This window comes from Euprymna scolopes, chromosome 2, assembly GCF_053919585.1.
Source record: "Euprymna scolopes isolate OS-2025 chromosome 2, ASM5391958v1, whole genome shotgun sequence".
In the NCBI taxonomy this organism is placed as follows: Eukaryota; Metazoa; Mollusca; class Cephalopoda; order Sepiida; family Sepiolidae; genus Euprymna; species Euprymna scolopes.
Window position 1 is genome coordinate 183,093,830 of NC_136483.1, and position 15,139 is coordinate 183,108,968.

The 15,139-nt window shown below is 34.6% G+C and overlaps 1 protein-coding gene across 1 annotated transcript in view; it reads right to left on the minus strand.

Moving 5' to 3' along the window:
* LOC145299351 (uncharacterized) overlaps positions 1 to 15,139 on the minus strand; it is a 348,674-nt gene that overhangs the window by 174,541 nt on the left and 158,994 nt on the right. The window lies entirely within an intron of this gene.

Consider the following 15,139-nt stretch of genomic DNA (forward strand, 5'->3'; position numbering starts at 1 on the left):
AAAAGAAAAAGGTATATAAAAAGAAAAAGATATATAAAAAGAAAAAGATATATAAAAAGAAAAAGGTATATAAAAAGAAAAAGATATATAAAAAGAAAAAGGTATATAAAAAGAAAAAGATATATAAAAAGAAAAAGGTAAACAAAGGAAGAGAATATTGAAGAACATTAGAGAAAGGAAAACGAGAATAAAGAAAAGGAAAAGAAAAAAACATAAATAAAGTGAGACAACGAAAAGAGTCGCTTTAGAAGATCAACCGTAATTTCAAAAAAATATAAAAATAGATGGACAGGTGTTATAAGTATATAGAGAGAACATTGGCGGGAAAGAAAATAAAAACGAAAGTGAAATAGAAGAAGGATAAAATAGGAGGGAAAAGATTTAAACGAATCATATATATATATATATATATATATATATATATATATATATATATATATATATATATATATATATAGAGAGAGAGAGAGAGAGAGAGAGAGAGAGAGGGAGAGAATACAAATAAAACATGAGAAAGAACAAACTAAAGAAAAGGAAAAAGTAAAGAGAAATTAAGGATGAAAAAAGAAAAAAACGGGTTGAAAAAAAATATTAGTCCAAAGTAAAAAAAATAAGATAAAAACGAATAAACAAGAAAGAAATTCCGGGTAGAAAAAGAAAGACAGAGAGATAGCGACATAGGAAAAGGAAAAGAGTCAAACCGAACAGTTAGGAATATATATATATAGTCATCCACATACAGTCCTGTTTTGCTAAGCAGTGAAACAGTACTGTATATGGATGACTCTCTCTCTGTGTGTCTCTCTCTTTCTGTGTGTGTGTGTATATATATGTGTATGTATATATATATGTATATATATGTATATATATATATATATATATATATATATATATATATATATATATATATATATTCCTAACTGTTCGGTTTGACTAATTATCACTATAATAATTTTTAAATACCTACAGACACTAGTGTTTCATCCTTTTGGGAATCATCAGTGCAGTGAGTCACGATTACAGCCGGTGGGGAGATTCGAACTCGGTTACGAAGCCATCTCTGATTCCATTATCAAGGAACAAACCAGCCGGCCAACGTAAACCGCGATAATTACATTTGAATTTTTAACATTTATTATTAAATGTTTAGACGTTCGTCCAGAGTGATTATAATATGCACATGCGAGCTTAAGTGACTGAATTTCATTTCAACTTCTAAAACGCTCAACAATAAGAATCGAGTTTTTAAAGAGGCTGACATAATTATTACTATAATATTTTTTTTTTAATACCTACATATCCTAGTGTTTCATTTATCCGGGAATCATCAGTCCAGGGAGTCGCGTTTACAGCCGGCCGCACACAGTTTCCCGATTCCAATATCGATTCCGATGTCCCAAAAGTTCCAATTTTTTCCGATTCCCGATTCCGATTCCAGTTAATCGTCCCAACACTCGTAATTTGTTTAGATTATCTATTGTTGTTCGACCCAAACAAAATATTAATTTAATTATTCCTGAACAAACTACGTTTGAATAATTCTTTAGGTATTTTATAAATACCACTGAATAAAAATCTACAAGGATACGTGGTGTAGTGGATAATGAACCTGGGTAATGCTAGTATTAAAGTTACACTCTTTTGGAGGTTGAAGGTGCAATCTTTAATGCGGGTGAATGAAAAAATTATATCGTGAATTACTTGGAACTCCTATCCAGTCGTGCAAGCATGCTACCATCAGCCTTGTTCAAAATTCAGTGCGAATTCCCGAGTTCGACAGAAGGAATTCAGCGTACATCAGAAAGAAGGCCAGATGTTACATCAACGGAAACGTTCTGCAAATCACACTCAACATTGAGAACAGTAGTTTGAAGACTCCATATAATAGAAAAGATCTACAATGGCAAAGTGTAGCAAAGTAAAATGACATTTTTTCTTGTCACTCTTGTACCAAGCGATTGTTTTAGTATGCACCCGTTTATTTCGTTCTAAATTATTTCATTATAAACTCCGGGGAAACTTCCTTTTATTAAATCTTCATTTTTCATATTCAGCGAAGTCAGTTAACCTCGGCGGTTGGCTTTTTTAATTGAAATCACTCTTATGATTCTTCATTGAAAATGAAATCGCTAATTTGTAATTAACAAGCTGGCCTGCATCCCAGCGTTGCCCGATTGTAAGATTTTCAATTCATGCAAATTTCGTATTTATTATTATGAGGTCAATTCTCTATTAAATATCATACAGTAATAATTTCTGAAGGTAAAAAAAGTGACTTGTATGCCATAAGCTAGAATCGAAACCACAACATTTATCTATACAGCGGTATGCATTCGCATATAACCTAAAAACAGAAATCTATCAAAGCTGTAAGAACTAACGCAGTTTAACGTATAAATGTATATTTGCGCATGCATAGGCGGCACTTTTAGTCGACTTACGCTTGCCAAGTTCAAATCTTTCAATTTCGACGCCTTAATAGCCATTTTACAGACTATAAACGAAATCAAATTTGCTCTACAGATTCAAATCCCTTATATATCAAGTTTCAAGTCTGCAGACCAAAAATTGAGAGAGTAGTTTGGTAGACACTGTTCCACGCACACAGACGTACACATACACAGGCAAGGTCACTAGTTTTTTATGTAATATATTTACATAATCTCTTACGGTCATTTGTTTTTGTAATAGAATATCATCTTATATTTTTGCAAATCTCAGTTGTTTATATGAAACCTGAACACGTAATTTGTTTCAACATTCCATTTTAATTTACTGCATTAATTATATTTATGTAGTTGTTTATGCCAGTGTCAAGTTGATTTATAAAAAAAAGCAAACCCTGGATCCAGTATGAGCAATAAAATGATTTAAGAATATTTGCTTATAAAAGAGGTCGTAGAATGTTAACTTCTATAATTGGCATAACTCATTCTCTATCGAAATGAAAATAAACCTTTAAAGTCACTTTGTGTGTGTGTGTGTGTGTGTGTGTGCGTGTGTGACTTCCTTATAGGTTCCGAAACGGCTGAGCTTTTTTCTTTTTTTTTCAAATCTCATACAAAAGTAATTTATATGACTGGCAGTGTTCTTAGATATGTTTGGTACAGGAATTCATCTGATAAGTATCGAAAATCGAAAAAATCCGACTTTAAAAAAAGTCTTTCTTCTCTCATAGATAAAAAGAATATTTTTTACAGGGAATATTTTACGTTACACGGGCCAAGGGGAATAAAAATTTAATTTAAATTTAATGTTTAGGATCGTCAAACCAAAATATTAGCTGACGTGATATTGTAAACAAACACAGACGGAATTTGATAAACCTTTTTTTTTTTTTTTGTAAATTAACACACCGGGTAAATTATTCCCCATAATATATAATTTTCAACAGAGCATTGATTCTATAATAATACATGCGCAATCTGCATAAATTAAAATACCATGTTTAAGCGTATTAAACGACCGGGCAACGCCGGGTGGCCAGTTATTAATATATATCTGGAGAAAAAGAGTATAAAATATGCTTAAAATAAGTAAGCAATACAGAAGCATTTATGCTTTATTCCAAAAGAATTTGCCATTTCGAAAACAAGTGAAGCATGCATAGTCCCCCGTGAGTGCACAGTGAACGAGGCATAAAAAATGACTAAGTTCAGCATTTGCACCCCCCCATGTAGCCCCCAAAATCGTCAAATCCTGGTGAAAATAAACAAACAGTGCAGTTTTAGGCCTTAACGTATGTAAATTTCAGTTCTGCACAATGCACAAAAAAAATGACGAAGTCCATCATTGCCCCCCCCATTAACCTCAAAAGTCTCAAGGTCTTAACATATTTTAATTTGAGTTCAGCACCATGCAAAACTGCTAAATAGACATACACAGAAAATTTCAGACAAATATGGTAAAATAGTCCCAAAAGTGGAGTGTTTTTATTAGCCCTAAAAGAGCCCCTGGGGCACACCAAAGAGTTATCGCAAAGTATAAACAAACAAAATTATATAGAAATCAGTTAGTTACAACTTTTCAGAAAGTTTTATAAAAATCCAAGGCATCAATTTTTTTCAATAAGCATAGAAGTGTCAATTTTAGCAATTTTAACGCGGAAGACACCCCTAGGGAGGCAACGGAGTTTTCCCGGAAAATCCGTTCTGTTACTTTTTTTACTCATATCATGTTTAATGTTTGTGCAAAATGACAAAAAATTCCAATGCGTAGTTATTGAGAAAAGTGCGGATAGACGAACGGACGAACAGACGAACGGACGAATGGATGATCGTGAATTTATAGGTCCACTCTCCTTTTGTCGGGGGACCAATAAACACTTTACATCTACGTTATAATCAAATACAGTATTTTTGAATAAATCACTTACCAATGATGGCTATTTGTTTTTTTTGCAAATACAACGCATTTGCACTTATTTCTGTCTATTCTCATCAGCAGATAAATTTAATTTGTTTACGCTCATACATTTATATTCAATTCTTAAGTAGTAGGTAAACAGATACTTTCTCATAAAATTACTAGCATGCCGCCCGGCGTGACCCGGTCGTAAAATACGCATAAATATTATATTTCAATTCATACAGAAACTGAGATATTTGCATGCGAGTTATATGGGGTTTCTAAACAGTTCACTTCTTGTAAGTATATAAATTTTTTTTACCTAGGCTCAGATCGAAACCAAAACCTAAAGACAATGATTCAAGTACGATAACCATTAGGTCAGCTTGACACGTTTTTGAAAAGCGCGTTTTCACACCAACTTATTCTTAACATAAGGAATCTGTCATGTGAACCATTCACGCATGCGCATTTCGTGAAACAGTTAACAAATAGATAAAAATCCGATGACTTCCATGTATCAATTTTTAAACTTTGACCCCTAAGCAGACATTTTTTTGATGAAAACCGATTAAAAGTTGTCCACGTGTCTGATTACCGTATATGCCAAAATTCAGGTCTGTAGATAAAATATTCTTTGAGTATATAGGTTGAGAATTGTCCTCACACACACACACACACACACACACACACACACACACACACACACACACTCACTTTTAAAGATATATGGGTGCCCGGTGTTGCCCGGGTGTTTAGAGGTGTATGCTGAAAAAAAAAACAAAAAAAAAAGTCAATTTTTTTAACTTTGACCCTTATAATAACCCCTTAAAATTTATTGTTTTAGGCTCAAATTCAGTTATTTAGTTAGATCCATGTCCAAGGAAACTATATCTAAAATTTCAAGTGTTTAGTCCCCAAACTGTCGGAGGAGTTTGGTAGAGTTCTCAAAGGTCAAATCGATGAACTTTCACCCCTTAACAGCTAAATTTCTGGCTGAAACCAATCCCAAAGATTTTTCCAAATCTCAGTACCCTGTATATCAAATTTCGAGTCTGTAGACCAAAAATTAACAGAGTTATTGCGAAGGAAAATGTACACAGACAGACACACACAGACACACAGACACGTTCACTTTTATAGATATATAGATAATCATGTTTTATTCAGTAGCTATTCTTGAGTGAAATTTATTGTCTTCAATTTATAGTTACTTCGTTCCGAGTTTTGTTCCTGAAAATCTCTAAAATTTGAAACTTAACTTTAAAGATTTTGGAGAAGAAATTAAAATTCAGGGATTCATGCTTAACTTGTATCGTATTACTATGGATCAAATTTAACGCAAATCTGAAATATTTGAATTTTCAAATCTGAAGTATTTCCCGCATTTCATATCATACGTTTAAAATACTAAAAAAAAAAAAAAAAAAAAAAAAAATCTGAAGTTTGGTATCTTCGTACTCATGGTTAAAACGTCGACAGCTAAGATATCTGAATATTCAATATATTATTGTATAACACACACACGCACACACACACACACACACACACATATATATATATATAAATATATACACATATATATATACATATACACACACATATATATATACATATATATACATATATGATAATATATATTTTAATATATTACAGAGTGGTAGTCTTCAAGTTTAATGTAAACAAGTTCTTGTATAGCCGTCCCAATAAATAATCCAAATTCTACCCCATCTACATCATAACGATTACTAAATTAACGTCTTACATTCATTAACCCTTATCCTCGAGTGGCCCTCGACCTAAGTGATGACTCCCTTCTAAAAAAAATCAGAAACTAGCTTTCAGACCCTTTACAAAACTTAATTTATCACGCACTAGCTCACAGCCCGGCGTTACCCGATCGTACAATACGCTTAAAATTGATATTTTATTTTATGCAGATTACGTATGTATTATTATAGAATCAATCCTCCTCGAGGAATATTTTACTCGGTTGATTAATTCGAACAAATTTTTTTAAAAAGTAATAATGATAATATCGTACATAAAATTCCGGTCGTGTTTGTTTACAATATCACGTAAATTAACATTTGGGCTTGACGATGGATGCCCTGGAAAGGTCACTTCTGATTAATGTTCAGTTATAAAATATGCAAACGAAGAAATAATTTGCGGTGATTTTAAATGGTATCTCTTCTTTTATCGAAAATTGAACCCCCCCAAAAAAATTAAAATAAAATGGTGAAGTACACGCGGCCTTGAACAGAGGATCATTCGATCTGTAATTGAATGCTTTACAACTAAGCTACATCTCCAGATTATAATAAATCGTTTTTTAAGAAGAAATGATTTGTTAAGATTTTATTATTTCCCTTGGCCGGTGTAACGTAAAATATTCCCATGTAAAAAATATTTTTTATCTACATGAAAGACAGACTATTTTGAAAATCGGTTTCTTCGATTTTTGATGAATTTCTGTAAAAAGTATATCTGAGAACACATCCAGACATATGAATAAGACTTTTGTGAAATTTGCAAAAAGATAGGCGCAGCCGTTTCGAAAGATATAAGGAAGCAATTCACACACACACACACACACACACACACACACACACACACACACACACACACACACACACACAAAGTAACTTTTATATAATAGTAGAGATAGAGAATACCCACCCTTACGCCTAACCGCTGTGTTTCAACATTCATAATGATCAGTTAATTCACTTTAACATTTACCTCCCCCTCCGACTCCTAATGTTTTATATGCTCATTTATGCGGTTGTTATTTATAGGAGTATTTGCGCGGGAAAAAAGTTCAAGCCTCTTTTCATTGTTTCGTAATAGCGCTTTTCCCCTTTTTATGCTTGTACGTCCATATGCAAGTGCTATTTTTAAAGAATATATACATACATATACAAAAAACGCATTATTGTATGCATTTCTTAAGCAGATACAGTCATTTCCCGATTCGTTTTGCCCTCTCTCTCTCTCTCTCTCTCTCTCTCTCTCTCTCTCTCTCTCTCTCTCTCTCTATATATATATATATATATATATATGACAAGGAAAGGGACTCTGTTAGATACACACATGTGGCTAACAGCTCCCCTTGTCTTACTCAAGCCAGCAGATGAGGTTAGCGCCATCTGGCAGTGATTTCGCGCAACATGGGGCACGTGGTAAGGTGAGAATCTACGCTGTTCGGGGTTAGTCGCTTTATTAGAAACATAACGTCAAGTTCGAGGAGGAACAGGAGGAGGAGGGTAATAAAATAATGGTGGTCCATAAAGAGAAGAAAAGAAAACCCAACACCTGTTAGCAGAATCCGACGAGCAATCATTACGTTAGACGGTTCCTATTATTATTATTATTATTATTATTATTATTATTATTATTATTATTATTATTATTATTATTATTATTATTATTATTATTATATAATATTCTATGTGTAGCTTCCTTACGGGGTGGAACGATAAAATTGTCGCCCTTGAAAACACGACATTATTCCATTTCCGTTTGATGAAAACCGGTTTTCTTTTTTTGTTGTTAAAAACCATCTACTAGTTGGCCAGTTGTGTACAAATCCCATATGAGCTTTTTACCATGTCTGAAAGTGACACAATATTCAACGAGTGAGATCGGAGATGCGCCGTTGTACAACACATGCTCTTTACCGATCCAAGTTATGACAACAGGACCATTGCCAGCACCCTCAAAATGCATCGATGGATTGCCACGAATTACAGGGACGTGCCCAGGGTGACGAAAACAAAATTTCTGGCCATAGTTATGGTCTTTGGTGTGGTTTCAAGTAGGAGTCACATCATGCCGCCTCAAATCTTCGAAGTCGGCTTGAAAACCAACACCGAAGTATACCTGGATGTGCTGGAGAGTGTGGCGATCCCATGTTGCAATCAGGTGACCGCTGGCAAACCCTGGATGTAGCAGCAGGACTCGGCGCTGGCCTACAAGTCCAAAGAGACCCAGGCTTGGCTTCAAAATGAATGCTAGGGCTTTGTACTCTTCTCTTACTGGCCTTCTCTTCGCCCAACCTGAACCCACTGCACTACTTAATTTCGTCGAGAACATCATCGGCATGAGTTCCAACAGCACTAAAGCTAGCCTGATCGCCGCCATCCGCCAAGTATTCAAGTCCCCGCCGGCACTAGTGGAAAAAAACTCCCACTTCCTGACCCGTATCGAAGCGGTGATTGAGGCTGAAGGCGACATAATCAAGTTACCTGAATTGATTTTCTCCAAAGTTTTAACATAAAAATGAAGTGTTATTGTTTTTTTAGAGTGACAACTTTATCGTTACACTCTGTACTTACTTCGCAAGTTACGTCATTAAAAAGGTCAATACCCTTTTTAGAAGACCAAACTCCTTCAAAAATACCAAATTCGCGAAATTTGTTATCAAAAAGGCCAATCTGGCAAATCTGGACAAGATTATGAGAGTGACGTCCCTTTAATGCAGCCTCGTTTTCGAATATAATGATAATATGATCATTGTTTTAATGATGTAAGAAAAGAATTCATAGTAATGTCGACGGGCAGCAGTTATTATTTGGAGAAAGAAATCGCCGAAATGTTCTATAAAAAAAAACAAGGAACATTCGAAAAAAAAGGGTGAAAAAAGAAGCCAATTGTCTGTCCAGAGGTACTGGACTGAAGAAGTAAATTAAAGATTGTATCTAACAATGTGATGTTATTATATGTTTTGAACTATGTAGCACAATATTACTTTCTGAGTATTTATTAACACTTATTAATTTATCTCATTTAAGTCAGTTATATATTTAAAATACAATGGGAACTATTTTCATAGAAATTTTAATAAACTCATATTTAATGTATGTTATTGTTTTTTTATCCCCCACCCAAAAATAAACAAACAAACAAACAAAAAAAAAAAAACAACAACTAAATTTTAACTTATACAAAAAATATTAACTTTATAAAAATATATTTGTTGATTTAATATTTCTTATTCCGTGAAATTTCTACGGGTCTTTATATTATTATTATTATTATTATTATTATTATTATTATTGGCTCACAAGGAGCTTTCACACAGGTCACCAAAGATCTCTCCTTGAAAACAGCCTGTGGTATTCTCTGGAAGCTAAGTGACAACAAGTCTCCCCAGATTTCCAGTAGTCTCCACCTCTTTCAATGGTATTTGCAAATAAATCTACATTATCGCAACAGCTGCTTACCATTGATTTCTCGTTGGCAGCGGCTATTGGTCTTCATTGGAATTTAAGGGGCAATAACTCTCCCCAAGATCCCAGTTCTCTTCGCGCTTTTTCAGCGGAGGTCTAATCAGTGCTCTCTCCCCAGTCTTTACTTCCTCTTCGACTCTACTTGGCTGTTTGGTCTCATTCTTTTTTGGGGGAGGGGTAGTAATGTGGCAATGAGGGTAAGGTTGGGTTATAGAACTTATAGATATGTAGCGTTTCATCTTTTGCCTCTGCAGCAGTTTGTCTGGCCCGCGCTTGTTGCTCATATGTGTTAGTCTCCACGTTCAGTTGTTTTCCTTAATATTTTAAGCTGCTTTCGTTATTGTTGTTCGTTGTATTTTTTCAGTCATCCCTTTGATTCCAATTTTTCCCATTCTTTTTTCAAAGTTTTTGTGAAAATTTCATACAAGATGAGAATAGTTGTCCAGATAATAATAATAATAATAATAATAATAATAATAATAATAATAATAATAATAATAATAATAATAATTAGAATGTTATTATTATTATTATTATTATTATTATTATTATTATTATTATCTGGACAACTATTCTCATCTTATTAATTTATTTAATAATAATAATAATAATAATAATAATAATAATAATAATAATAATAATAATAATAACAACAACAATTAGAATGTTATTATTATTATTATTATTATTATTATTATTATTATTATTATTATTATTATTATTATTATCTAGACAACTATTCTCATCTTATTAATTTATTTATTGCGGACTATTATTCTCATCTTTTATAAGTTGTTATTTCACGACGTTTCGGCCAACTATCCCTCTGGCCTTCGTCAGGTGGTAACCGCGACGGATAGGAACTTCGAATCTCCTAACTGCATTCTCAGCAATCACTGCCATCCGTAGTTGTTGTCGTCCTACCACGTTACGGATAGCAGTGATTACTGAGAATGCAGTTAGGAGATTCGAAGTTCCTATCCGTCGGAGTTACCACCTGACGAAGGCCAGAGGAATAGTTGGCCGAAACGTCGTGAAACAACAACTTATAAAAGAGTAGGATAATAGTCCGCAATTAATAAATTAATATAAATAATACTCATCTCAGTAATGAATTCCAATTAAAATAATATGTATTCTCATTTTGTATGAAATTTTTACAACGTTCCGGCCGATGTAACCTCCGACACTATGAATGGAGCAGTTACTGTTCCGTCAAAGAATCCAGTAATTACGGTTATCAGCACCGTAAAAAATATAATAATAAAATGCATTGAGTCAGTTATTTACGATATACTTCTCTCAGTGCCACTATGAGTTTCGTTTGATCAGTCGATAGAAACCTGGACGCCAACTACTATGATCTCAATTTTGAATCTCGCTATATATAGCTACACTAATGAGTCGAACAGACGACGGAAATTTGTGAGCAGTTACTAAACTCGATTGCTAAAATTGCAATCCAATCTTATTAATAAGTTTCCTTCTCGAATGTGTAGTGCGGCACATCACATAAACATTTCAAACGTTATTTTCTATGCCAGGTGCTCGTTGGAGCTTCTATCTATAGTCCTCCCATGCAAACTTTTACAAAAAGCACTCGACTAGCTACAACCTCTATCAACAATTTATCCACTCTTTATCTATACCTAAATTTTAACGTCACTTCCATGAACAGAGTTTCTTTCCTAGAACTGCCAATCTGTGGAACTCTGTTCAGCTAACCTGCTTCCCAGCTGACTACAACATGGTCGTCTTCAAATCCGATGTAAATACATTCTTGTTGAGCCGTCCTCTTAAATAATCATTTTCTACGTAATTTCCATCACCGTACACGAATTAACCCTCATTCTTGATTGGCTTCAGGCCTTGATACGTAATGACTACTCTGTAAATAAATAAATAAATGTGACATAATATTCATTATAAACGCAGATGGTGCCTTACTCAATTTATATACTGAGAGGAAAACTATACAAATTAACTTAATATTTAAAGTACAACACGCTCATCTAGCAGAGACCTGAACTTCAGCGATACATGACACATGAGCCGGTGGAGGAGTAAAAAGCAGTTTTGATTATGTTTCTAAACAGTCGCGGTCAGATGTCGTCAACTAAGCACACGTAAACAAAGAATATACAATTTTGTTCAATTAAAGATTAATTTTACCATTTAAGCAAGAAAATATAAAAAATAACAACGACACCGTTTTAATCATGAAATGATTTCAATAAAAATGTCATCGACTACTTATTTTAAACATGTCAAAAACCCAAATAATTAATTGAAGATTTACTAATTTTATTATGTACTGCTACTACTACTACTACTACTACTACTACTACTACTACTACTACTAATAATAATAATACTAATACTACTACTACTACTACTACTACTACTACTACTGCTACAGCTGCTGCCGAAACCCGAGCCTCTTGCATGCGAGGCAAGCACACTACCAACTGAGCAAATGCACCTGAGTTCGAATGTGTCTAACCGATGAGCTCAAATAAGGGCGAAACTCGAGTTATGGACTTCCGGTTTGTTGGCTTTCATGGCTCTTGTGAGCTGCGACGTTGTCTAGCTGTGGAAATAATCAGACATTCTCTTACATTCTGAAAGTTCTATTGCTTATTGCTCGTTAGGTAAGCTTGTCGTGATGACATCCTTTGCGAATATAAAATTTCTACAAATGAGATATCGGCTTCGGTTATAGCTGGTCGCGATGATCACATCCCTTTTTCGAGACGAAAGTAGGTTCATTCCACTGTCGGATTTCGTTGCGGTTTACTTGATCTATGATAGTTAATAAGACCTTCTTGTGCGCAGTGCGTTAACTCGATTGATACAGTGCTTGCCTCTCATGCAAGGGACTCAGGTTTCGAATCCTGAGTTCGGATGTGTCTAACTAATGAGCCCAAATGAGGGCGAAACTAGAGTCTTTGACTTCTGGTTTATTGGCTTTTATGGCTCTTGTGAGCTGCGAGGTTATCTGGTTGTGGAAATAATTATACATTCTCTCACGTTCTGAAATTTATATCTATATATATATATATATATATATATATATATATATATATATATATATACAGCGGGGAAAGAAAGAGTTGTTGCCTTGTTTTTTCACTATTAGGCCCGACTATAACATTGACCCAGTGAAAGATCTATGCTATGGATTTCTTCATAAATTAGCCCAACTAATCAATTTAAACGAGGGCGTATAACAACTTGAAAGTGTTGGGTCAGGCGATGTTGCTTCTCGAAACAAAGGATTTTGTTCCCGATTCAAAAACTGAGAGTTCGTCTCGCTGCTATCGTCACAAATCGTTTATGTCGCAGCGATCTCTATTTATCGTAGAAAAAAAATTTTTTTTGCCTTTATTTTTTTCTTCTATTTTCCTTTTCTTTTCTTCTTTTTTTTCTTTGAAACGTTTATTCGGTGTGAAGATTATCATAAAAAAACCCGTAGCATAATGGATAACCCCCTTGGTGAAATATATTTGTAAGTGACACTCTACTGGGGGTTGACGGTTCAATCGCCAGCGCGGGTGGTATTCAGAATTTCGAATTACTTAAGACTTTTATCTGATTATGGTTGACAGAACGAGAGCATGCTACTCCCGTGTAACAGAGTGCGTATGAGCGCAAGGGAAAATACCAGATAGAGCTGTAGGATATCTGGCTTGCGAAGATATTAGCAGCAGTAGCCGAAGATGCAAATTAGGAAATGTACGCGACAAGAAACAGAAAAAAAGGACACCAATTGGTCGGGAGAAGAAAAAGTACGGCTGAAAAAGATAGACGTGTAAAGTCAGTGACGGGAAATGACTATCTATGTCCGGCGTGTAGTGGAGCACAAAGTAAAACGCGAGTCAGAGGAGATGACATGTGACCCTGTAGTCGCAGTGAGAGACTCTTTAAGCTGATGTAGAGACAGACAGGAAGAAAAACGGTAATAAACGACTTGTGTTCAAAAAAAAAAAGAAAAAATAGCCGAGTCGGGTTTATTTATTTTTTGTGCTTGTTCTTTTTCAACGGTTCCGGACAGCGTGGGGGCCCGAAAGAGGTTTGAACGGTAACGAACACGGTTTGAGTGTAATGGTCACGTTACACCGTGCATTAAATAAAGGATTCCGTTCGAAATTCGGAATTCGGTGCAGATTCCCGAGTTCGACAAAAAGATTCATAAGACAAGGTACTCTTTGAAAGGTCGGATGATACATCGGTTAAGACGTTGTTTGTTTGTTTACATTTCATTTAAACATTTGCATGTTAGTACAATCCGGGAAGCAGTCAACGGGGAGGGCATTCCAAAGTCCAGTAATCCGAGGGAATAAACTATTAGAATAGAAAGCTTTCCGACAATTAAGGATCGCAACAGTGAAGGGGTGTGCTTTTGCTGCTTGTTGTATTAGTAAGGAGTACATTCGTCGAGGGGGCACAAGTGCTGTGAGTTCATCAGAACACATTCTCTTATCTAACTATTTGAATTTGATTGTATCTTGTGTAATTTTTGCTTGTTTTGTTGAGAGTTTTGAAGGGGCACAAGTGCTGGGAATTCATCAGAATACATTCCATTAAAGCATTTGACAGGCACATGGGGGCAACACTCCGGCGATGTGACGAATTTCAACCGAATCTTCATCATTGTCTTCCGACTGGCTTGAAAGTCTCGACAGAAGAAGGTTGAATCCGGTTTCTAATTTCCCACAGAATTACATATATTTTTTTTTATTTTCAGAAGTAGCAAGTGCGTTTTATCGTTGGATAGTAATGACGCAGGGGAGATAATTTTGATAGTTTTGTTATTTTGAGAGTTTTGTAATATTTTGAGAATTCGGGAAACTTGAAACCATTTTGGGGACATTTACGTCGTATCTACACACGATTCTACTGAGGTGATTTACCCCCCCCCCGGGCTTGATATCATTACGCTTCTTCTACCTCACTTGAACCATCTTCATAAATAAGACAACTGGCTTTGACACAGAGCAAAATAGGGTTCAACGAGTACTTGGCGGGAATGGGAAAGGCGACGGATCAGTAAACGATCCCTTAATATAATTATCTCTCTCAAATGAGTAAATAAAATGAAACTACGAAGAGTAGAAGGATGCTGATTGGGTCACTAGAAAAAAGAATATACAAAATAAGGCGAAAAAGATAAAAATGTTTTTATCAATGCATTATCGTTCACATATATATATATATATATGTTATTTGTTTTTGCGATACGTTTTGAATTAATTCAATTATTTACGAAAGTGCATTTTTACCTAAATGCGAGTTAGGAATAATTTTCCCTTTAACCAATTTGGTATCTCTACATGGGGAGCGGTATATAATATATATTGTCTTTAAAATATAATAATCTACTAACACGTGTTTTGTCTAATGCTCATAAGAGTGGGTGAATCTAGCGAGATTCGAAATCGGGACCCCATAGTAACAAGCCTGAACTCTTTATCCGCTGGTCCATCTCGCTGACTGTTTGGATACATCGCGATTTATTTAGAAATTATTTTTTTTGTTTTTGTTTTTGTTTTTGCGAT